The sequence below is a fragment of the Microcaecilia unicolor genome, chromosome 3 (genome assembly GCF_901765095.1).
Source record: "Microcaecilia unicolor chromosome 3, aMicUni1.1, whole genome shotgun sequence".
Classification (NCBI taxonomy): domain Eukaryota; kingdom Metazoa; phylum Chordata; class Amphibia; order Gymnophiona; family Siphonopidae; genus Microcaecilia; species Microcaecilia unicolor.
In genome coordinates, this window is record NC_044033.1 from 112,900,464 (window position 1) to 112,924,890 (window position 24,427).

At 46.9% G+C, this 24,427-nt stretch overlaps 1 protein-coding gene across 2 annotated transcripts in view; it reads left to right on the forward strand.

Annotated features, from left to right (window-relative positions):
• Window positions 1–708: 708 nt before the first annotated feature.
• Window positions 709–24,427, forward strand: part of LOC115465656 (GDNF-inducible zinc finger protein 1-like) — an 82,693-nt gene continuing 58,974 nt past the window's right edge. For both annotated transcript variants that reach the window (XM_030196293.1, XM_030196294.1), the window contains exons 1-2: window positions 709–930; window positions 19,297–19,400. The gene's annotated coding sequence lies outside the window, so the exon portion shown is untranslated. The remainder of the gene's footprint in view (window positions 931–19,296; window positions 19,401–24,427) is intronic.

The window sequence follows — 24,427 nt, forward strand, 5'->3', positions numbered from 1 at the left end:
ATCTCATTCTTCCTTTCCTTTCTCTTATTAGACATAGCCACACACATATATTATACTGTTGTGTGAACTCGTTTTCTGGAAGTTTTCTCTTTCTCTCTCTTTTTTTTTTTTTAACTTGGGAAACATTGTAACCCCACAGCAGAAAGCCTTTCAAAGAAATGTTTCCCAAGTCTGGTCCTGAAGTACCCCTTGCCAGTAAGGTTTTCAGGATATCCACAATAAATACACATGAAAGAATTTACATATAATGGAGGCAGTGTATGCAAATCAAGTTCATGAATTGTAGATTCCTGAAAACCTGGCTGGCAAAGGGTACTCCAAGACTGGACTTAGGAAACATTGCCTTCAAAATGTTATTACATAAAATTTACTTATTAAACCTTTATCATTCATTAGTTAGTCCAATAAAATATTTCACAATTTCTAAGTATCTTGTTACCAGCAGAAAAACAAAACATTTAGATGTATCAGATGTTGTTAACATTGGCCCAAGTGCCTGGGAACGCAGCTTTTTTTTTTTTTTTTAATTATTATGATTATTATTGCAGCTTCCAGGCCAAACTACTTTCCATGTCATCCTGCTCCTCTCGCTCTCTACAGCAGCAGCCCTCCCAGCGAAACCATAGAGAGGCATGCGGAGGTCTGGCTTCTGCAGCTCTATGGTTCGGACTACTTCCTGTGTGATGTGACAGACAGTCTGAGAAACTGTTCTCGCTACATTACTTGACTCTAGGAGGTGATTTTGTATAACATTTCTTCTGATACTAAGACTAAAAGGCAAAGAAGTTCAGGAAGCTGTCTGTGGGAGGATAAAGGTTTCTTTTGCCGTGGTCTGTATATAAACAGTATTTATAATGAGCAAACTGGGGAAGCGTTTAGAGAATTCGCATAGCTCGTCAGGTCACCCTTAGATCTCCTCTCCTCTCATAGGTAAGCAGCCTTTAAAACCATTTCACGTCTTAAGTGCTAAAGCAGACGAGAAGAAAACGCTAAGTTTAAATACGCAAAACACAGTTTTCATCAATAAACTAGGAAATGAAGCCTAGGAAATCATTCCCACTCTGTAAAAGCAGTGGAATGAGCATTAACCTGTTCCTTCGTCCTTGAAGTTCTTAAGTACCGATGGTGATTGATTTCAGATCTATAGCAGACTCATTGTTTTTCTGGAGTTCAGAGCCATTTGTTGATTCCTTGGTTTTATGGCTGGAACACTTTAGTACATTTAAGTTCACCCTTCTTGCAGTATGGTTTATGACATTTAATTTATTAATTCTGTTTCTGTATATTTTAAGTTTTGAAATATGTATTTCTTCGCACTGGGTGGCTTTTACCAATTTAGATACTATGGGAGCAATTCTGTAAGTGGGGGTGCGACAATTTAGGTGCCTAGATGCTGTATGCTGAGCACTAATGGCATCTGGATGCAGAGATTTTGTTATAGAACCCATTGATTAAATTTGCATAAATTCATTTACGTTTAGGCACACCCTCTTACACCACATCAACGGCAGGTGTAAGTGGGTGCACCTTAATACAGCATTTTAGTATGTAACATAGTATTCAGTAAGTTTTATGTGTTTATTATAGTTTATGGTTTATTTATAATCTGCTTGAACCAAGGTGGAGAGCATGCATGTGCATTTATTGTGTTTGTGTTTAATTTTTTATTTATTTATTTAGAATAAACATCTATTAATCCATCAATAATTTACAGATATAGCACAGTCATCTGTCATCTATACTTCACCCTCCTACAATTAATTATTGGGTCATTCCATGCCAAGTGGTCTAAAATTAAAAAAAGTTCCCACCATCATGTTCTCCAATTTTGTTCAAATTTTATCTGTTGCGCGAGTCAGGTGTTAAATGAAGTTTCCCAAAATTTGAGGTCTCTAACTGCAATAGTTGCAGATCTAGACCCCCTTTTCTGAAAGGTTGTCAGTCCATGAGCGCGCTAATTCCGATGAAATACATTTTAACATTATGGATGCAAAATCCAGTCAAACAAGTTGACTCAAAGTGTGCATCAAAATTGGTCACGACTCATCGGAACATATTTGGACCAATATTCAGACCGCAACAACTTCCATGCAAACAATGATATGGACTTGAAATTTTGAACAAGTATTATGCTTGTGCTGGACATAATACTACCAGATTTGCAACTAACCAGCATCTATAACTGCCCTGCAGGATCTCTTCAAAGTTGGCACTGTCAGCGCAAATGGTAAATTGTACCAAAGTTCAAAGCCAATTATTAAAAAAAGAGTCTGCCTGAATCAGCTTGTGAACAGTATCATCTGAAAGAGAAAATTGTGCTCTACAACAATGATATGTTTTTGTTTTGCAATGCCACCATTAAGTAGCCATTTACTCAGGCCGGCGGTAGCGTCTGCAGGGGGTATAGCCGCCATTTTGAATTCTTCCCGCCCTGCGGAGCCTGGTGTATTGGGGCCGGTGTCGTCCTTCCTGAGTCAGGCTTTAGGAAATGAAGGCGCAGGGGGGGTTGGTTTTCCCCCGGAATTTGTTTGGACGCTTTATCAGGCATGGAAATCGGGCCCCCCCAGTTTGATTCTACAGGGGGGGAGGGCAGTCCCCTTCTACCTAAAAGACCTCATCTACAGTAGGCAAATGAGGTAGAGTGTTGTTCCCCTACAGGCTCAGAAGCTATCAGTGAGTTTGGGGAGGCTGATATTTTTGAGGGCTCTCAGGAGCAGGATTGTGTGATCCCTGGGGAGGATCCCTCATAGACATGAACTTGCGGAGCTTATAGATCAAGTGACTTCCACACTTAAGTTTGAGCAGGCAGACATTCCTGTGGGAGAGGTGAAGCAGGTGGACCCTTTGGTTAAGGATATTCAGCATAAGGCGTGGTCCTTTCCCATGAATAAGGATCTCCGGGAGATGATGATTCTCCGTGTAAGGTGACTCGGGCGATGGCGAGGCTTTATCCTCTTCCTCAGGAGGATAAGGACTCTCTTAAGGCTCCCACAGTGGATGTTCTGGTTACAGCGGTCATTAAGGCTACGGCTATTCCTGTAGATGGTGGCGCTGCTCTCCGTGATCCCCAGGATAGGAAATTGGAATCTTTTCTGGAACGTAGTTTTGATTTGTCGGCTCTGGCCCTCCAGACTTCTGTATGTGGGTGTTTGGTAGCTCAAGCTTGTTTTCGCTGGTCAGAGAAGCTCCTTGATGATTTGGGGGATGTCAGTGCTTCTTGTGTGCAGGAATTGGCCAAGTTAGAGATGGGGGAAACTTTTTTGTCCGATACACTTTATGATTTGTTGCGAGCGTCAGCTAAGAATATGGCCCTAGTAGTTGGAGCGCGTAGGGCTCTATGGTTGCGAGGTTGGGTCGCAGATGCGGCCTCCAAGTCAAAATTATGTTCTCTTCCCTTTAAGGGTTCCATGCTCTTTGGCAAGGATTTGGATAAATTTGTACGTGGTCTTAGTGACGCTAAACTTACTCGTCTTCTGGAATTTCATCCCAAAACAGGTGCCAGAGGGGCGTCGTCGCGAGGACGTTTTCGGGAAGCCCGACGGTATAGACCAGGTAGGTCTAGTGGGACTTCTAGAGGTCGTTTTTTCAGAGCACCCAGTCCTTTTGAGGAGGCCGTCGTGGAGGGCGTGACTTCTCAGGGGGGTTCTAGTGTGGGGGCCCAGCCTCTGGTGCGGGTAGGCGCTCGGTTGAGTCAGTTTTACCAGAGATGGGTCCAGATCACATCAGACCAGTGGGTTCTCGAGGTTATTCGAGACGGTTATGCTCTGGAATTCAAATGTTCGCTCCCCGAGTTCTTTCTGGAGTCCCCGTGTCGTTTTTGTATAAAGGTGGCGGCAGTACGGGACACGTTGCTTCATTTGGTCAATCTGGGAGCAGTTGTTCCCGTCCCCCTTGGGCAGCAAGGAACAGGTTGTTATTTGATTTATTTTGTGATGCCAAAAAAGGAGGGATCCTGTCGACCTAGTTTAGATCTCAAAAGGGTCATTTCTGCTCTAAAGATTCCCTCCTTTCGGATGGAAACGTTACGTTCGGTCATTGTGGCAGTTCAGAGTGGGGAGTTCCTCACTTCGCTAGATTTGACAGAAGCTTATCTGCACATTCCCATTCGAGCGTCTCATCAGCGTTTTCTTCATTTTGCCGTCTTAGGGAAGCATTTTCAGTTTTTGTGCTACTTTTCGGTCTTGCGATAGCTCCTCGCACTTTTTCCAAGGTTATGGTAGTGATGGTGGCTGCGTTGCGGAAGCAGGGCATTTTAGTGCACCCTTACCTCGACGATTGGTTGATTCGAGCCAAGTCAAAGATGGAGAGTGAGACGGCTACTGCTCGAGTGGTGAGTTTCTTAGAGTCCCTTGATTTGGTGGTGAATCTGGCCAAGAGTCGTCTCAGTCCGTCGCAGTCTCTGGAGTACCTGGGGGTCCTTTTCGATACAGTAAAGGGCCGGGTGTTTTTACTGCCGCTTCGGATACTCAAGTTGCAGGATCAGATTCGGTGGCTTCTTGCGGTGAGATCTCCGACGGCCCGTGCTTACCTTCAAGTACTGGGGATGATGGCGGCGACCATAGAGGTAGTTCCTTGGGCCAGGGCGCACATGCGTCAGTTGCAGTCAGCTCTTCTGAACCGTTGGACTTGGTGGTGCATTTGCCGTTGACCGGACTTCCCCGTCTGAGCCTGCAGTGGTGGCGCCACACGTCCAACCTGGAACGAGAAATGCCTTTGGAATCCCCGGAATGGATAGCTCTCTCAACGGATGCCAGCTTGGGAGGTTGGGGAGCTCATTGTCTTGGGCAGGTAGCCCAAGGCTGGTGGTCTCGGGAGGAAGCGCAGTGGTCCATCAATCGATTGGCGACCCGGGCCATTCGGTTGGCTCTTCAGTCCTTCCGGAATCTGCTTTTCGGCAAGGCAGTCAGAGTGCTCTGCGACAACGCTACGGCCGTGGCCTATGTCAACCGGTAAGGAGGCACAAAGAGTCAGGCGGTTGCACAGGAGGCGGCAGAGTTGTTTCATTGGGCAGAACATCATCTTCAAGCTCTTTCGGCGGGTCATGTGGCCGGGGTGGACAACGTGGACGCGGATCATCTGAGCCGACATACTCTACATCCCGGAGAGTAGGCACTGCATCGGTCGGTTTTCTTTCGCATTGTGTTGGAAAGAGGTCTTCCAGTGATGGATCTCATGGCGATGGCGGCCAACGCGCAAGTACAACGGTTCTTCAGTTGAAGAAGAGATCCTCCGGTGGAGGGGATCGACGCGCTTCTTCTGCCGTGGCCCCAGGAGTTGCTGTATGTTTTTCTGCCGTGGCCTCTTGTCGGTTGAGTAGTTCAGCGCATCGAGCGTCACTCAGGTCTGGTGATTTTGGTAGCTCCGAATTGGCCGCGTCGTCCATGGTTCGGAGATCTGGTGCGTCAAGTGGAAGCGGATCCAATTCCATTCACAGAGGCAGTATTATTGTGTCAGGGTCCGATCGTAATGCCAGACCCGTCTCCGTTCTCGCTTATGGCTTGGCTCTTGAAAGGAACAGGTTGAGGAAGAAAGGGTTTTCTTCTAGGGTTATTGCTACGATGTTAAAGTCGTGCAAGCGTTCCACTTCTCTGGCGTATGTTTGCATCTGGAGGCTTTTCGAGCACTGGTGTCAGGATCGGGCATTTCTCCCTTTTTGTACTTCAATCACAGAAGTGTTGGATTTTTTGCATGATGGATTGGATAGGGGTTTGGCCCTGTCTACCTTGAAGGTGCAGGTTGCAGCTTTGTTCTGTTTCTGGGGAAGGATTCAGGGGAAGTCCTTGGCTTCTGCACCCGATGTGGTCCGTTTTTTGAAAGGGGTCAAATTGATTCGTCCTACTCGGCGTCAGTTGGTTCCCCCATGGGATTTGAATCTTATTTTGGATGCTTTGGTTCGGCCTCCGTTTGAACCTTTGGTTTCGGCTACTTGTAAGGATCTCTGTCTGAAAGTAGTGTTTTTGGTGGCCATTACGTTGGCCGGAGGGTTTCAGAAATTCATGCTTTGTCTTGCAGGGAGCCTTTCTTGTCTTTTTCCAAAGAAAAGGTTTCTTTAAGGCCAGTGCCTTAGGTGCCTAAGGTGGTTTCCAATTTTCATGTGAATGAGACGATTTCTCTGCCAGTCCTAGGGGATAAGGCAGGAGATTCAGAGCAGCGTCGTTTGGCTAAACTATATGTTTGGCGGGTGTTACGTTTTTACCTGAAGAGAACTCAGGAGTTCTGGGTCTCGGATCGCTTGTTCGTTCTCCATGGTGGAGCTATAGCTCGGTGGTTGAAGGAGGCTATTGCATCTGTCTATTTACTGAAGGACCGTAAGGTACCTCTGGCGTTTTCGGTTCATTCCACTAGGGGAATGGCGGCCTCTTGGGCAGAAAATAGTATGATCCCTCCACTGGATATTTGTCGGGCAGCAGTTTGGTCTTCCTTACATTCCTTTGTGAAACATTATAGGATTGACATTCATGTGAAGGAAGAGGCCAGTTTTGGTGTGGCAGTTTTGACCTCTGGCCTTCGGGGGTCCCACCCATAGATGTTTCCTGCTTTAGTATGTCCCAAGCGTCTTGACCGATCTGGAGGGTCACTGAGGAAGGTGAAATTAGGTCTTACCTGCTAATTTTCTTTCCCCTAGACCCTCCAGACCGGTCAAGAGCCTGCCCTATATATAGGTAGGCCAGGAGGTGTTCTTTTGAGCCGAGTTATTTTTGATATCTGCTAATTGTTGCTTAGGTTTATTCAGGCTTCAGTTGCCAGGTGCTGTTGCTGGTACGAGTCTGGTATACAGGTTGATTGCTCTTGTGGCCAGCCTGTGGAATCACAAACATTCTCGGTTTTGAGTTACCACGTACAGAGTTCTGTGAGTGGTTTGTTTTTATTCTCTGCTTTGTTATTGATATACTGGCTAGTTGGGGTTCTGCACAGGTTATATGTACAGTGTTCAAAGCTCAGTGTTTGTCAGTCTCCCTCTGCTGGTAGGAGTGCATAACCCAAGTGTCTTGACCGGTCTGGAGGGTCTAGAGGAAAGAAAATTAGCAGGTAAGACCTAATTTCACCTTCCTTTCTGAGCACACTACCAGAACCCTCATCTACACTCTTATCACCTCTCGCTTAGGCTATTGCAACTTGCTTCTCACAGGTCTCTCACTTAGCCATCTCTCTCCTCTTCAATCTGTTCAAAATTCTGCTGCACGACTAATATTCCGCCAGTGTCGTTATGCTCTTATTAGCCCTCTTCTCAAGTCACTTCACTGGCTTCCTATCCATTTCCGCATACAGTTCAAACTCCTCTTATTGACTTATAAGTGCATTCACTTTGCAGCTCCTCAATAGCTCTCCACTCTCATCTCTCCCTACACTCCTCCCTGGGAACTCCGTTCACTGGTAAATAAATCTCTCTTACCTGCATCCTTCTCCTCCACTGCTAACTCCAGACTCCGTTCCTTTTATCTTGCTACACCATATGCCTGGAATAGACTTCCTGAGCCGGTACGTCAAGCTCCATCTCTGGCCGTCTTCAAATCTAAGCTAAAAGCCCACCTTTTTGATGCTGCTTTTAACTCCTAACCCTTATTCACTTGTTCAGAGCCCTTATTTTATCATCCTCACCTTAATATTCCCTTATCTCTTGTTTGTACTGTTTGTCCTAATTAGATTGTAAGCTCTGTCGAGCAGGGACTGTCTCTTCATGTTCAAGTGTACAGCACTGCGTACGTCTAGTAGCGCTATAGAAATGATAAGTAGTAGTAGTAGAGACATAAGAAGGGATGACTAGTAGAGTGGCTGGAAAAGCCTGAAAGGAGGTGAAAATGAAATGGAACTGTTGGGAGAAGTAAAAGGGATAGATGATCAGCCATTCCCAACCCAGTCCTTGGGGTACACCTAGTCCCATCAGGTTTTTCAGGATATCCACAATGAATATTCATGAGTTAGATTTGCATGCAATTGTGGTAGTGCATTCAAATCTGTCTCATGCATATTTGTTGTGCATAGCCTGAAAACACAATGGTACTAGCTGTGCCCCTAGGACTGGGTTGGGAATGGCTGAGAGAGATTTACAGCATGGTGATGATTTGGGTGGAAGAGGGAGGTTTGACAGGGCCAGAAAAGAAGCAGTTGTTGATAGAAAGGACAGGGGTATTTGATAACTTGAGATAGAGGGAAGAGAGATGAAAAGGGAAAAGTTTGGGTGCTGTAGAGTTGGATCAGGGAGAATTCAAGTGTTAAAAAAGAGGTGTTAAGTATTATTATAAGACAAGACTGAGGATAGAGAAGAAAAGATAGAAATGAAGAAAATGTAGATGAAAGATCAGTGTTGGAGAGTAAAAGAGATGTAGGGGAAGTAGAGAAGAAGGTGAAGAGAAGAAACAAAATGGATCCAAAAAGGACTTGAGAAAAGACAAATAAGAGACCAATATTAATGTGATAAAAAAGTAAAAGGTTATAAAAGTAGAAAAAAATGTTATGTATATTTAAGTGATTGAAATATGGCTTATTTCAATTTTTATGAAACTGTGTATTTCTGTAGTCAATAATTAAAAGATTTGTCCAAGTACTAAATAAATCTTGGGTTTTGAAAATTCCCCCATGCCCCACACCCCCTGCTGGCCAGATAACGTTTTTAGCCAGACAAAAAATATGTAATTATGAGAAGATGGTGCTTGTGGTATTTGTTTATCAGGACAGCATTAATACTAAGCACTGTCTGCCTAAACTTACCCAGGTGAATCTGGTTGGATGAGTAGGCTTAAAGTTATCCAGATAATTTTAACTGGTTATAGTCAGCAAGGGACTTAACCCATTAAAGTAATAGTAGTGGTTAACTTTCTTCAGATAGTCAACAGAATTTATCTGAATAACTTTCCTAGTACCCTGCATGCTGAATATTAGACCCTGTTTTTCTCGTTTGTGATTTAGTCTGTATGTGGTGAAGGTCTCTGTGTTCTGTGTGTGACCAAGATGTGATATTCTTCTAGTGCAGTGTTTCCCAAGTTGGGTCCTGGAGTACCTCTTGCCAGTCAGGTTTTTAGGATATCCATAATGAATATGCATGAAAGAGATTTTCATATAATGGAGGCAATGCATGCAAATCAGGTTGATACATATTCATTGTGGATATCTTGAAAACCTGACTGGACTTGGGATATGCTGTTCTAGAGGTGAATTTTCAAATGGTACTTAGATATCCAGCACAGTGCTGCTTGAATTTCATTTTCAGTGGAGCTGCACGTTTAAAACCAGGCACATACTCCATCGTATGCTTAATTTTATTTCCATGGAAAGGTGGGTGTTGAGGGGCCAGAGCCCACTATATACATATCCTTTAGATGTATTGGTTCAGATAGTAGTAGTAGATCGTGAGTGCCTATATGTGTAGCATGTACATTTGGGCTGGATGTGACAAAACCAGGTATAGCCTGGCATGTATAGCCCAGAAGTATATGTTAGACGTATAGGCACCCAATGTATGTACCTATATGTCTAAAGTAGGCAGATAAGTATGCACATTTTCAGCGGTGCACATTATACATGCAACACAGCTGAAAGTGTACCTAAGTTATGTGTATACTCCAGGCAAATATCCAAAAGTCACTGGATGTCTCATTTGAAAATTGACCACCTGGTATACAGGTTGTGTGTAGGGAGCTACACCAATCCAGTTTGCTCTCTTTTCCAAGGATGGGGTGCATTGGTTTTGTAGGAGCCGGAATATTTGCTGGCACCTTTTAGGGGGTAGGGTTGTTGCTGTTTGATTCCTGAGAATTGGTGCCTATGTAGAATTTTCAGTAATATTTATGTATTTTTTTTGAGTATGGCTCACACCTTTCTCAGTTGTAGCTCAAGGCAAATATGCATGTTTTATCCACCCCTCCACCATCTGCCTGCACAGATAGTAGGCGCAAAGTAATATGGATTTTTTGCTAGCTAATTCTGGGGCCGATGCGCAAAGCATTAGTGCAGCAGTAACCCGGTTTTACTGGCCGAGCAATACTCAAATGAGTTCAGTGCAGTTATTAACTTGCACTGAAACCATTACTGCAGACAGCATTAAAATTCATGTGGTCATTATGCACCTCGCGGCCATACTTAAAAACAAAAAAAATCCTCATGTGCATTTAGCATGGGAAACTTTTCACCAGGTCTGGGCAGCATAGAAGGGTTGGTTGAGAGTGCGAGTGTCTAGCAACACCCTTTCTCTTTCTCCAACCCAACCACCCTGTCCCAGATTGCTTCATGCACTGGCCCTGTGCCCCTTCCTCTAATAGAAAAAATACCCTGGTGGTCTAATGATCCCCCTTCTGACCCAACCTCCTTCCCTCCTCCCCTAATATTAAAAAAAATACTCTGGTGGTCTAATGGCCCCTTCTGACTCGCTCCCCAGCCCCTCTCCTGGTTGCAAAAATAATCTGTGGTAGTCTAGTGAGAACCCCCACACACACATATGAGGCAGGAATGGTGCCCACTTGATTTTGTCTCCAGGCACTGTCTGCAAAATGGTGGTGCTCCGCCCTGTGCAGTGCATTGTAGGATACACTGGACAGAGCCTGTCTTCCTTATAAGGGAGAAATTCCTTTATTAGGTAGACAGGCCCTGCCTGGTACTTCCCATGATGCACTTCGCAGGGTGGGGCACTGCCATCAGATGGCACCCAGAAACAGGGTCGAGTGGGCACCACTCCTGCCTCATGGTACGTACTTTCATGAGTATATTTATGCATACATGCATAAGTGCTAGTGTTTTAGACATTCTCCAAGGACAAGCATGCCAGTTTTGCATGGGTGCTTTCCTGACCGACACACCAGCATGTCCATCAGTTTCTTTTTTTCCATGGAGCTAGAAGGACGTGTCTTTACTATCTCCCCTCAGTGTTTTTTTTTTTCTTCAACTTTTCAAGTGCCTTCCTGAACAGGTTTGATGTTATACTTATTTTTCCTCAGTGTTTTAGTTTTGTACCTTTCCTAGTTATAACTTAGTTATTTTCAGCCCTTCAAGTTTTCTTTTTTTCATGATTCCATATCATCAAGCTGATCAATCCATAGACTGGTGGGTTGTGTCCATCTACCAGCAGGTGGAGATAGAGAGCAAAGCTTTTGCCTCCCTATATGTGGTCATGTGCTGCCGGAAACTCCTCAGTATGTTCTCTATCTCAGCAGGTGGTGGTCACACACAGCAGCAGCTCTGGCTAGGTCTCCAAGCCTAATTTTTAGGTTTTGTTGAGTACCTGGTGTTGAGGGCTCTTCTTGAGCAAGTGCAAACCTGGTGGCGCCAGGTCCCTCCTTTTCTCCCCCCTCCCGCTGGCTCCGTTAAAAAAAAAAAAATTTTGGACGTCCTTAAGGGCGTTTATTTCGACGTCTATTTAATCGTTTATTGCAGCTACTCACTGGGACACCAGGTCGTTGCAGCTTGGAGCGAGAAGCAGGTAATTTTACCTTTTATAGCGGCAGGGGGTTCCACGATCGATCTCCACGTGGCCTATGGCGTCGGAGGGCGAGGGCGCGAAGAATCGCTCCCCGGACCGCGTGTGCGCTTCTAGCGGGGATGCGGGGGTTTTAAAGTCTGATTCGCCCTTGTCGGGTGTCAGTTTGGAGGCCGGTCAGTGTCCCGGGTCTTCCTCCGGTGCAGCGGTTTTTTCCCGCCATAAACGCCCATCCCCCGCTGCTCGCCTCCGCCATCTTGGCCGGCCACTCTGCTCGGACGGCTTCTTCTTGGGCCGCCCTTGAGCTGGGAGACGTTCATGCCATGGCCGCCCTTGATTTGGGCGACGGCAAAAAAGCGGCTAAAGTTAAGCGCCGTTCTTCCCGAGCGGCTCCTTCGCGGAGTGTCGCGCCGGACGCCATCTTGGATGCGCAGCATGTTTCTCCCCCGCTCTTGCGAGCGCCGGTTGAGGGTGCGTCTAGGGCTGTGGCCCAGGCTGCTGAAATACACAGTCTGGGGGGTTTCTCCCCCAAGTTTATTTTGCTGCTGCATCAGGCCTTCCTTATGCAAAACGCTGCCCCTTCTCCCTTGTCCGACAAAGGGGTTGAGGCCCCCGGAAGTAAACGCCCTCGGGTGGATTCCCAGGGCTTAGAGGACTTTGTCTCCTCTGATGTAGATGAGGGCAGCGTATCTGAGTTCTCCCAACGGTCCTTTGCGGATTCCTTGGAGGGGACGGATTCCCGCTCGGATGGAGCGGATGACCCCTCTGCAGCGCGGATCTTTCGCTCAGAGGATTTGCCCAACCTGTTACTGCAGGCCATGAGCATTTTGAAGATTTCCTCTCCAGAGGACGTCTCTCCCTCAGCCCCTGTTGGCTCCGCCATTATGCTGGGGACGAAGCGCCCGCCTAGAACCTTCCACGTTCATGATGCCATGCACACCTTAATTTCGGCTCAATGGGATGGCCCGGAAGCGAGCCTCAAAGTGGCTAGGGCTATGTCCCGCCTCTATCCTGGGCCTGAAAGTGAACGGGAAGCCTTTCTTTGGCCTACCGTGGATTCTTTAATCACTGCGGTGACTAAGATAACGGCATTGCCGGTGGTAGGTGGCACGGCCCTGAAGGACGCCCAAGACAGAAAATTGGAGGCGGCCTTAAGGTCGTCCTTCGAGGCGGCTGCCTTAAGTTTGCAGGCCTCAGTTTGCGGCTCCTATGTGGCCAGGGCGTGCCTGACGATTGTGCAGCGGGCTTCCCCCTCGGATCCTTCCTTGAGGGCTGATTGGCCGGCCCTGGAATCGGGCTTGGCTTATTTGGCAGACTTACTGTATGATGGCTTGAGAGCCTCGGCTAAAGGTATGGCTCAGACAGTCTCTGCGCGGCGGTGGCTTTGGCTGAAACATTGGTCTGCTGACCACGCCTCTAAGTCCCGCCTGGCTAAGTTGCCTTTTAAAGGCAAGCTGCTCTTTGGGGTCGAGCTGGACAAAATTGTGACCGATCTCGGCACATCTAAGGGCAAGAGGTTACCAGAGGTCAGGGCTCGGGCCAGTGCTCGCCCCGGTATCTCCAGAGGACGGTTTCAGGAAGCCCATCGGTACCGCCCGGGCAAGTCGGGCTCCTCTGCCCCCTCTTCTTTCAAGAGGAATTTCTCCCCCAAGCAGCATTCCTTTCGCAGAGACCGCCGTCCCGGAGGTGCGCCCTCCGGTCCTCCCCCAGGGTCTCGTACCCAATGACGGGGTCCTGGTCCATGGCCCAGTGCAGATTGGAGGACGCCTGTCCTCGTTTCTGGGCGAGTGGACCAGGGTAACTTCAGACGCTTGGGTGCTGGAAGTCATCAGAGACGGCTACAAGCTAGAGTTCTGCCGACCCTTAAGAGACGGGTTTGTACTCTCTCCCTGCAAGTCTCCGGTCAAAGCTGTGGCAGTGCAGCAGACCTTGGACAATTTGATCCGCCTGGGTGCGGTCGTTCCGGTGCCAGAAAATCAGATTGGCAAGGGACGTTACTGCATTTACTTTGTGGTACCAAAGAAAGGAGGTTCTGTACGGCCTATCCTCGACCTCAAAGGGGTCAATCGGGCCTTGAAAGTTCGGCACTTTCGCATGGAGACTCTCCGCTCTGTTATAGCGGCAGTGAAGGCAGGGGAGTTCCTGGCATCCTTGGACATCAAGGAAGCGTACTTGTATATTCCCATCTGGCCTCCTCATCAACGCTTTCTGCGTTTTGCAGTCCTGGGCCGACACTTCCAGTTCAGAGCCCTCCCGTTCGGGTTGGCTACTGCTCCGCGGACCTTCTCCAAAGTAATGGTGGTCATCGCGGCCTTCCTGCGAAAGGAAGGAGTACAAGTCCATCCTTATCTGGACGACTGGTTGATCCGAGCCCCCTCTTATGCAGAGTGCGGCAAGGCTGTGGACCGGGTGATTGCTCTTTTGAGCTCCCTGGGGTGGATCATCAACTGGGAGAAAAGCCAGCTGCGCCCGACTCAGTCCCTGGAGTATCTGGGAGTTCGATTCGACACCCAAGTGGGCAGAGTGTTCCTGCCGGACAATCGGATTGTCAAACTTCAGGCTCAGGTGGACCAGTTCCTAGTAGCCTCTCCGCTTCGGGCTTGGGACTATGTGCAGCTGTTGGGCTCTATGACGGCCACGATGGAAGTAGTGCCCTGGGCCAGGGCTCATATGAGACCACTACAACACTCTCTGCTGCAGCGCTGGACTCCGGTGTCGGAGGATTATGCTGTGCGCCTTCCCTTGGACCCAGCAGGGCGCTGAGCTGGTGGCTGAAGACAGACAAGTTGTCTGCAGGGATGCCTATTGTGACCCCGGAGTGGATTGTTGTCACGACGGACGCCTCTTTGACGGGCTTGGGAGCCCACTGCTTGGGAAGGACAGCGCAGGGGCTCTGGTCTCCTGCAGAGGCAAAGTGGTCTATCAACCTCCTGGAACTCAGAGCCATTTGGTTGGCGCTTTTGGAGTTCCTCCCGGTACTGGCGTTGAAGCCAGTACGGGTCCTGTCGGACAATGCCACGGCTGTGGCCTATGTCAACCGCCAGGGAGGTACCAAGAGCGCCCCTCTAGCCAAGGAAGCCATGAATCTATGCCAGTGGGCGGAAGCGAACTTGGAACAGCTGTCAGCTGCCCACATTGCCGGAGTCATGAATGTCAAGGCGGACTTTCTCAGTCGCCATACCTTGGATCCCGGAGAGTGTCAGTTATCGGCTCAGGCGTTCTTGGACATCACAAAGCGCTGGGGCCAGCCGAGCCTAGATCTGATGGCGTCATCGGCCAATTGCCAAGTGCCGCGTTTTTTCAGCAGAGGACGGGACCCTCGATCTCTGGGAGTAGATGCTCTTCTCCAACAGTGGCCGACACAAGAGCTTCTCTATGTGTTCCCGCCCTGGCCCATGTTGGGCAGGGTACTAGACCGGGTGGCAAAGCATCCAGGCCAGATAATCCTGGTGGGTCCGGTATGGCCCAGACGTCCCTGGTATGCGGACTTGATCAGGCTCTCAGTGGACGACCCTCTGCGGCTGCCAGTGGAGCAGGGCCTGTTGCATCAGGGTCCCGTGGTGATGGAGGATCCCTCCCCCTTTGGTCTTACGGCCTGGCTATTGAGCGGCAGCGTCTGAGGAAGAAGGGCTTCTCAGACAAGGTCATCGCCACTATGCTGAGAGCGAGGAAGCGCTCTACTTCTACTGCTTACGCCAGGGTTTGGCGTACCTTTGCAGCGTGGTGTGAAGCAGGCTCACTTTCTCCCTTCACTGCTCCAATTTCTTCAGTGCTGGCGTTCCTGCAAGAAGGTCTGGAGAAAGGCCTGTCGCTCAGTTCCCTTAAAGTCCAGGTGGCGGCTCTGGCTTGCTTCAGGGGCCGCCTGAAGGGTGCTTCCTTGGCTTCGCAGCCAGATGTGGTACGTTTTCTCAAGAGAGTTAATCACCTCCGCCCTCCTCTGCACTCAGTGGTGCCTGCGTGGAATCTCAACCTGGTGCTAAGAGCCTTGCAGAAGCCGCCTTTTGAACCCTTGTCGAGGGCATCTCTGAAAGACCTGACGTTGAAAGCAGTCTTTTTGGTGGCTATCACTTCAGCCAGAAGAGTTTCCGAGCTCCAGGCACTCTCATGTCGAGAGCCTTTTTCTGCAGTTCACTGAGGCAGGAGTGACTATTCGCACAGTGCCTTCCTTCCTGCCCAAGATTGTTTCTCGCTTCCATGTGAATCAGCAGCTCTGTCTCCCTTCCTTTTGTAGGGAGGACTACCCAGAGGAATACTCTGCTCTCAAATTTCTGGATGTGAGACGAGTCATCATCAGATACTTGGAAGTGACCAATGATTTCCGGAAATCGGATCATCTGTTTGTCCTGTTTGCAGGTCCTCGTAAGAGTCTACAGGCTGCTAAGCCTACAGTGGCAAGATGGGTCAAGGAAGCCATTGCAGCAGCTTATGTAGCTGCGGGGAAGGTGCCGCCTATCCAGCTGAAGGCTCACTCCACTAGAGCTCAGGCGGCCTCGATGGCAGAGGCCGGGTCCGTCTCCTTGGAAGAGATTTGCAGGGCGGCAACTTGGGCATCGGCCCATACCTTCTCCAGGCATTACCGCTTGACTGTGGCTGCTCAGGCGGAGGCCCGGTTTGGAGCTTCAGTGTTGCGGTCAGGGATTTCTATGTCCCGCCCTGGGTGAGTACTGCTTCGGTACATCCCACCAGTCTATGGATTGATCAGCTTGATGATATGGAAGGTAAAATTATGTATCATACCTGATAATTTTCTTTCCATTAATCATAGCTGATCAATCCATAGCCCCTCCCAGATATCTGTACTGTTTATATTCTGGTTGCATTTCAGGTTCAAGTTTAGTCTTCAGTTCCTGTTCAGGAGGACTTCGTCTTCAAGTTTTTTCAATTGGATTCTTCAAGAGTTGAGACGAGTTTGTGTTACAGTGAGCTGCTGCATTCCTCTCCCCTCCATTTTACGGGGCTGGATTGAGACACAAATTCTGCCGGCGCTCCCTCCTGCTTCGTGCGGCTGTAGGGCAGCTTTGTACCCCTCCCGCTTCGGCGGTGTTAGGGTCAGTCAGCTCCTCCCGCGGTTGCGGTTGCAGGATAAGCCAGATCCCCCCGCATCGGCGGGGTGGTGTCCCTCCCCCGCTCCGCGAGGATGAGCTGGACGGATTCCCCTCCCCCACTTGTGTGGGGATGAGCTGGGTTAATTCCCCTCCCCCGTTTCGGCGGTGGTGAGCTGGGCAGAGTGTCCCTTTGTGGGTGTAATTCTCTAAGTGCTGAGTCCTGCGGATGGAGCTTTGATATCGACATACTGAGGAGTTTCCGGCAGCACATGACCACATATAGGGAGGCAAAAGCTTTGCTCTCTATCTCCACCTGCTGGTAGATGGACACAACCCACCAGTCTATGGATTGATCAGCTATGATTAATGGAAAGAAAATTATCAGGTATGATACATAATTTTACCTTTTTAGGCTTGCTTAGTCCTGAGCACCAGCCTCAATTTGAGTTGTGCCCCTTTTTTACTTTCAAGATTGAAGAGTTTAATTTGGTCGCAATTATCTTCTGAATGTCTAGGAAGACCTCCAGTGGCTCCAAGAGATGCTCCCGGATGGTTGCTATAATGGACCCACGCAGTTGATACATCTGGTGCCTAGGTCTAACCACCAGGCTGATTTTTGTTCTTTCTGTTTTAAAATGCAGTTGAAGATGCAGAAAGTGCATCAGGTCCAGCAGTAGAAACTTTTTTGGCTCCTTGAAGGCCAGTTCATTGAGATCAGGGGATAGTCCTACAGGCCACGTACCTGGTTAGCAAGGAAAACAGCCCGGCGGACAGACTGATCAGGGTGATGAAACCTTATGAGTGGTCTCTTAACATGGGTATAGCCTACAATATCTTCCAAGAGTGGGGCACCTCCTTGGTGAATCTTTTTGCCATTCATCTCAACAACAAATTCCCTCAGTTCTGTTCCAGACTCCGTTCACATGGCAGACTATGGTCAGATGCCATTTTCCAACATTGGGTGGAGGATCAACATCACTATGTATTTGTTTCTCTACCGGACTTGGACGGACGCCTTTACGGTACTATGTAAGCCACATTGAGCCTGCAAATAGGTGGGAAAATGTGGGTTACAAATGTAACAAATAAATATGTGTATCCCCCATATCTCTCATAGAGAAGATGTTGCTGAAACTCAAGTAAGATCGAGGCAGAACTAGTTCCTACTTCTGGAACTGTCTTCTGAAGAACTGTGGAGATTGGAGTGTTTTCTGTCCATCATGCATTCCACTAAGAGATGTTAATCTTTTAAATGGAGGGGTTTTTCCACGTGGTGTGAGGGCAAGGCCCTAGATCCTCTTACTTGCCTTACACAAAAACGACTTGAATGCTTCCTCCACCTCTCTGAGTCTGGTTTGAAAACCAAGTCTGTAACGGTACACCTCAGTGCAATCAGTGCTTTTCATCATGTAGGGGGTAAGCCCTTCTCTGTACAGCTTCTAGTTGTTTGATTCATGAGAAGTTTGCTGTTGACGAAGCCCAGGTCAGACCTCCTACTATGTCATGAGATCTCAATGTCATTCTCACTCAGCTGATGAAAGCTTCTTTTGAGCCACTTGACTCCTGTCATCTGAAGTATCTGACCTGGAAAGTTGTGTTTTTAGTGGTGGTCACTTCAGTTCACAGAATCTGTGAGCTTCAGGCAAAATTCACACAAAATTTCATCACAACAGAGTAGTTCTTTGCATGCACCTTACCTTCCTTCCTAAGGTGGTGTCGGAGTTTCATCCTAACCAGTCAATCATTCTTCCAACATTTTTCCACCAAACCATGCTCATCCTGGTGAAAGCGCACTGCATACCTAGGACTACAAGCAAGCTTTAGTCTTCTATCTGGAGTAGACTAAAGCCCATAGACAGTCTACCCAGCTTTTTGTTTCTTTTGATCCAAACAGGATGGGAGTGGCCATCGGCAAACACACTATTTTCATTTGCCTATCAGATTGCATCTCTTTTGCTTATGCCTAGCCTGGGCTGACTCTTGGGGGTCATGCCACAGCTCATAATGTCAGTCCACCTGAGATCAGCCTCTATCAAGGAGATATGAAAGACTGCGACATAGTCTTCAGTCCACAAATTCTCATCACACTGCTGCCTAGAGCTGGATACCCAACGTGACAGCCAGTTTGGTTAGACAGTCGTATAAAATTTGTTTGGTGTCTGGAATCCAACTCCACCTTCCTAGGCCCAGTTTTGTTCTGTTTCAGGCTGCACCTTCATAACCAGTTTTTATATCATTTCAGGTTAATTGACTTCAAGGCCTTGACATTTCGAGTCCCTCTTGTCTTCGCATTGTTGTTTTTGGTGAGTCTGGTAGCTAGGGATTGCCACAAGTGAGAATGCAACTGGCCTGCTTATCCTCAGAGAAAGCAAAGTTACTCACCTGTAGCAGGTGTTTTCAGAGGCCAAGTATTCTCACATACCCACCCACCTCCCCTAGGAGTTGTCTTCTTCAGCTATATCATTTGATTGATGGACCCATGCTCACACATCGGGCGGGAACACACCCATACATTCACAGTGGAATACTGCTGTAACATTCTTTAGCTAGTACATGCTAGGCGGTGTCTGCACCAGGTTCCGTTGGATGACATTGCTTACATGTGAGAATACTTTGCCTGCTATCCTCGGAGAACACCTGCTACAGGTGAGTAACTTGGCTGTATGCATGCAAGAAGTATGTAAATATGGGCACCTAGATCATAGAATTGCTCTTAACATGTATGTGATAAAAAAAACCTGAAGAAATTAGGCCCTTAATATTACTATTTATGGTTTTGTTACTTGCATTTTATTTACAAAATTTGATGTTTTAATTTAGTGTTTCTTTTTTTTTTTCCCCCAGTGTGTGAAGGTGTGCTGTTGACAGTAACCCAGTGATAAAATGAAATCAAGTGAACCTGCTTAAAACTATAAATCCAGAGTGCCAACCTGGTGAAGAAATAGCAGGTAAAATTTTCCTGTAATTGAAAGTGCTTCTTGTGACATTGAGCTGCCGCCATTGTAATCCCTTCATGCATCACCCTGGTCACCCTGTTGTGCTGCTTCATGTGTCAGCGTGAAGCAGGAAGGAGGCAGTTGTGCTGCTGGCAGTCATGGGTTCATGTGGCAGAGAAGGTGACATGTTGAAGGAGAAAAGGGAAGTCACTGATAGAGGAGGAAGAGAAGGAATGAGACACTGAAGGGGAAGGCAAGATTAAAAGTTACAGTTAATTTCTTATAGTCCACTAGTTCCATTTGCGTAGTTCAAAGCAGATTACAGTAAGACTCTAGACCTCAGTACGTCTAGGATGTAACAAATGTAGAATAAGCCAACAAAGCTAACACCCATTATTTCTTAGTCACATTTTCAGAGAACAATAGGGTCTTTAGACCCTTCTTAAACATGTCAAAAGAAAATAAAAAACTGTAAATTATTGGATAAAGATTTCCAGAACTTAGCTGCCTAATTTGTAAACAGATGCATAAAATATCTCTTCAAAATAATACCCTTAGGGCTCAGAAAATCAAACAAAAGAGTGTTATACAATTTTTCACCTAAGAAACTAGTAAGATGGGAGACTAATAGCAAGAGGTTACAATGGGAGGAGTTAAAAAGGAGAGAATTGAGGGGAAGGAAGCTAGAAGAAATAGATGATAAGCAGAATCAAATGAGAAAATGAAAGGAACTTTTTGAGGTGGAGTAAGAAGAGAGAGAACATGAATCTCTGTGTGTATTCTTTGTAGATGGAATCATCAGAGAGTGGGATAGAAACATGATGGAAGATAAAAACCAAATGGCCGAACCAGTCTGCCCATCCACAGCATTCACTATCTTCTCTTCTCCCTAAGTGATTCCCACGTGCCTGTCTCACGCTTTCTTGAATTCAGATACAGTCCTTGTCTTCTCCACCGGGAGACTATTCCATGCATCTACCACCCTTTCCGTAAAAAAGTATTTCCTTAGATTACTCCTGAGCCTATAACCTCTTAACTTCATCTTATGCCCTTTCTTTCCAGAGTTTTCTTTCATTTGAAAAAGGCTCACCTTCTGTACATTAATGCCACAGAGATATTTAAATGTCTCTGTTATATCCCCTGTCTCCTGCCTTTCTTCCAGAGAACCTTCAGCACCCCTTTCTTCCAGAGTATACATATTGAGGTCTGTAAGTCTGTCCTTATATACTTTATGACAGAGACTACTGACCAGTTTTGTAGTCGCCCTCTGGACCGACTCCATCCTGTTGTATATATCTTTTTGAAGGTGTGGTCTCTAGAATTACACATTATTCTAAATGGGGCCTCACCAGAGATTTATACAAGGGCACTTTCACCTCTCTCTTTTTTTTTTCCCTGCTGGCTATTCCTCTCCCTATGCACCCAAGTATTCTTCTGGCTTTGGCCGTTGCCTTTTCTATCTGTTTAGCCATCCCAAAGTCCCGTTCTTCTTTTGTACACAGAAGTACTTCACCCCCTTTACTATACCATTCCTTTGGATTTTTACAGCTCAAGTGCGTGACCTGCATTTTTTTAGCATTAAATCTCAGTTGTCATTTTCTGGACAATTCTAGCTTTGCAAGATCGCTCCTAATGATTACAGTCTTCTGAGAATCAGTCCTGGTCTACCATGCATCCATTCCAGTTAGCATTTGTTCTCTGTGGTCCTACCCACAGCCCTTCATCCATGAACATAGAACAGAAATATATATTTTTTTAAAGCTACAATCTTTACTAAATGTTGTTTATAGAAACATCAGACATGTGGATCCAACAGCTGTATTAATACAGAGCAAAACCGAAGATAAACTCCATCCCCCTTCCCCTCAGGCCCCTAACTCTATTCACCCTGCTTCTATATGCTCAGAACACATGAGCAATCAGGGAAGAAACAGTCAAGCAATCAAATAGTAATAGGGACCAGGGCCATGGGAATAGGAGCACACAGTTTGTCATGCAGTCACTTTCGTCCCCGCAAGGAGGATATTATCTTATCATGTCTACACATTTCCCCAAATACAGACATCCACCTATCAACTGTTGGAACAGCATCAGATCTCTATGAGTGAGCTAATGCCATCTTGGCTGCCAGCAGCAACATCAGAACCAGTTTGGTAAGATCCATGAGAAAATGCTCCTCAATTACCCTGAGCAGACAAAGCTCTGGGTGCATTGACCAAGGTACAGCAATCCATGTAGTAATGTACCCCCATACACTGGACCTATACTCAAAATCCCCCCTCTGTCCACACCAACAAAGTCCCCCCTGGTCTGAGCTAGGCAATATCCACGCTTGCTGTGTAGGTGTCCAGTATAACTTGTAAATCACTATAAATCAGTTGCTACTGCATTTGATTATATGCTTCTACAGGAGAACATTTATTTGCTTAGACATGAACTGTGTCCCAATATTCGTCCTCTTTAGGCTCCCTTATCCAAATTTTGCAGGCATCCACATGATCTTGCTGAGCAAGGCAGTGCATCTGAAGCAAAGCTCCATACACATGAGAGAGAAGTTTCTCTCCCCCCCCCCCCCTTATACAGAACTACCTCCAGAGGGACTGAAACTCTGTGTAAGTGACTCGCCGCGTCACGGCCCAGCAGGAAATCCCGCTTTTGAAAATATTGAAAAAAGGGGATTCTAAGATGAAACAGATCCTGATAGCAAAACCACCTGCTCAAATAAATCCACACAACATGTGAATCCCAACTCCTCAAACTTATCAAGCAAAGAGCCAAAATATTGAGCAGAGAGTCATCTGCTCAGATGACTGAGCGGATGTAAGGAGCCCAGAATATTCAAAGCTCTACAACACACTTTCCAATACGTCACCAGAGGACAAATAAATAAATGTCTCGCTGCCAAGGGAACATGAATCTGGACTGGGGTCTGCAAAATCAGAATTCCCCAGGAGGCCTCAAAGATTCCTTGTTCTCCCAAATAGGCCCTCTCTATAGGAATTCAATAATTATGCATGGGGTAGTCCTGATAGTCTTTAAGCGCTTTAAGCACTGCAGCTTGATAATACATTTTTAAGGTTTCAGCAATCTTTATTGATGACAGAACAATGCAATGCAGACAACAGGAGGCAGAAAACAACAACCAGAACTATGTAAGCAGCCAAACAGAAAACCCTCAACCCCAAAATCATCATGTAGATGTACACCCCCCCCCCCCCCCAAAAAAAAAGGAAATCTGAAGTAAGAAACAAACTGGATTTGTGGGCCCATGTTCTTGTAGCCCTAGACCCCAAAAGAGAGACAACCTGAAATAAACACCGCCTCACCTCTCCCACTGAGCTCACCCTCCAGACTCATCTGCAAACCCAATTCCCTTTTTTGGCAGAGTTCCCCCAAATAAAAATACCAGTCCCATAGATGCAAATGACTCAACAGTAAACTCTGACCTCTAGGCCTCAGTGTATGTAGGTAAGTAGTCCACACCAGTAGAAAAGATTGTTTCTGCTTCACAGAGCTTCTGGCTGCCCTTGCCTCTCACTGGGCCAGCTGATGTACTTGATTATGCCAGTGCCACACCAATGGTGCTTCTGTGGACCTCCAATATTGGATAATACATTTACAGGCCACACGGTTTGATTTCCAAAACAATAAAACTTGACCCCTGGTGCCCACCCAAAAAGCTTTATCTGTCATTTACTAGGACTAGGGGGCATGCGATGAAGCTACAATGTAGTAAATTTAAAATGAATCGGAGAAAATCTTTCTTCACTCAACGTGTAATTAAACTCTGGAATTCATTGCCAGAGAATGTGGTGAAGGCAGTTAGCTTAGTGGAGTTTAAAAAAGGTTTGGACGGCTTCCTAAAGGAAAAGTCCATAGACCGTTATTAAATGGACTTGGGGAAAATCCACTATTTCTGGGATAAGCAATATAAAATGTTTTGTACATTTTTGGGATCTTGCCGGGTATTTGTGACCTGGATTGGCCACTGTTGGAAACAGGATGCTGGGCTCGATGGACCTTTCGTCTTTCCCAGTGTGGCAATACTTATGTACTTATAATATCCAAGAGTAACTGTTCCACCTTGCCAGTAGCAACCACACCTAGACCAGAGACCATGTATTGCACATCAAAGGCCCAAAATGAATGCCCCAAAGTACCAGCAGCCCCATCACATTTAATACAGAGCGGCGACTGTGCTCTACCAGCATGGAAGAGTTGCACCTGGGGAGAAGTAAGCACAGTGAATCACTCTAAAATGACACTCCTGAAGTCAGGCCCCAGACACCAGACAAGGAATAACCCCAATGGCTGCCCGAGGATCCCACACCCCTAAAACTGTTCCCAGCTGCTCCACCCATCTGTCCCAGAAACCCGACAAGTCCGTCTGAGGCCGATATAACCAAAGAGCGCTGTGCATACTTGAAATGGACAGTGTCTGCAAGGAATGTGCTTGAAAGAACTCCCATAATTTGGCTCCCATTCGGTGGCCCAAGGAGCTGGCACTGAGAGAAAGAATGCAGTGGCGTAACTGATTAGTACTCAAAACGATTACCCCAGTGAACACCAACCTTCTGCTGGATGTTCTCAAACGACAGAAGTGTTCCTTCTGGGGTCAATAGGTTCTCTAAACAAATGAGTGCACATGCCTCCCAATCCCATGTTGTCCAACCAGGGATTGAAAGCCGGATTACCCCCGAATAGCAAGAAGATCAGTAATCAAAGGGTTACCCCCCTCCCACCAGTGTTCTCCAAAATTCCTGTAATGACCATAGAAGTCTAGAGCCTTTGTAGTCAGAAGGAAGCTGTATAGGTGGACAATGCAACAAGGTAAGAAAGGGAAATGGGACTTGATATACCGCCTTTCTGAGGTTTTTGCAACTACATTCAAAGCGGTTTACATATATTCAGGTACTTATTTTGTACCAGGGGCAATGGAGGGTTAAGTGACTTGCCCAGAGTCACAAGGAGCTGCAGTGGGAATCGAACTCAGTTCCCCAGGATCAAAGTCCACTGCACTAACCACTAGGCCAGGGGTA